The following is a 1580-nucleotide window of genomic DNA, read 5'->3' on the forward strand; positions in this document are numbered from 1 at the left end:
TCTTTTGAGCTTTCTTGGTTGAGCCTGGGATCTGCCTCTGTGCCAGGAGATCAGCTCAGCTCAGCAGCACAGACACAGCACAAGGATTTTAATGACCCTCTCAGGGATTTGGTGCTGTTTACATCACAGTAAGTTCCTCAGTGTGTTAAAGAAACTTCTCAAGAGTTCAAAGTTAAATTGAAACACCATTTTTTTCCTGAAGTTTTAATGGATTCTGCTGAGGGATATGTCTGTGAAAGTTGATCAACTTTGCTTTTATCAGTGCCCCCATACCCTACTAACTATTTCTAGTGTGTCAAAATACAGGCTAAAGGACCAGCCTTAGAAATCTCCTTGCTTTGTCTAGTACTCATTATCTCCTCCTTCTTTTCTTATCCTGTTTCCACCCAAATCTCTCTCCACACAGCCTCATAGTCCTTTCCCAAGCTTTTTCCCACACACATGCCTGAGTTACAAGTATTGAACGTGATTTGCCACACACAAACTTTAGGATCTTAGGTTCAAAATCAGCTTGGTTAGGATGTCTCTATTTACACTGAGGGCATAGACCTTGTCATCTCTCAGAGGAACAATAACAACATTTTTCACAAATCTTGCACTGTAACAGTAACCATGCAGAGTGCCAACTTCTAGAAGCCCCAAAAGCCTCATAACACCCACAAAAGCAAGCTATTCCTCTTCTCTCTTGAATGTCCAGACCCTCTTCAGCAGGATTTTCCCAGTCCAAAGCTACCAACCTCCCTGCTGAAGTTCGATATATTCCATCCAGTTAATATTTACTGAAAACACAGGGAAAAATTACCAGTTTGCTGCAATTGTAACTTTTGTCACGGTGGCAATATTACTCTAAAATACACAAAGACCAGTGGCGGCAGGGCACCGGTTAAGCCCAAACACCAAGTGTTACAGGGAATACTGTCCCCCTTAAACCGGAATTACCCACACACAGCCCAAATCCAAAAGTCAAAATCACTGCAGGGAAGGGTATCTTTTTATTAAGGGAGAAAACATCCCCCTCTTGTCAAGACAGCACACAGTATACAGCAATTTTAGCGATCTCCCAATCAGTTTGTTCTTCTCCAGCCGTTTCAGTTGTCCAAAATGAAAACACAGATCCAAGCTCCCGTTCCCTTCTTCCTAAGTACATTTCACCAATCACACAAACAGTCATTCACAGAGGCAGGACCCAATCAAAATAATGACTAAAACAGCAGCAATAAACAAGGATTTGCGCAGTTCACCCAAAGAACTGCTGGTGGATCTCCCTGACAGAACAAACCCTTTCTGTGGCCACTGCACCCTCCCGATGATTGCAAACAAAACCGCTCAGGCTTGCCCTGAGCACAGAACGTCTTCTGCGCCTTGTCAGCTGCCTTTTAGCCATGTGTAGGCCTGACAGGCATACACATCATTTTAAACATACAATTTTGTCTGCAGTCCAGCAGCATGTCTTGTCTGTCCCCGCAATGAGCAGCTGGGGACCGGAGGTCCCTCCCGGAAGGTCCCAGAGACATCCATAGCCCAGGTTGGTCTTGCAGCCAAAAAGAGTTTCTCATGGCAAACTCGCCAACTGATAGAGA

This window comes from Erithacus rubecula, assembly GCF_903797595.1.
Source record: "Erithacus rubecula genome assembly, contig: scaffold_113_arrow_ctg1, whole genome shotgun sequence".
In the NCBI taxonomy this organism is placed as follows: Eukaryota; Metazoa; Chordata; class Aves; order Passeriformes; family Muscicapidae; genus Erithacus; species Erithacus rubecula.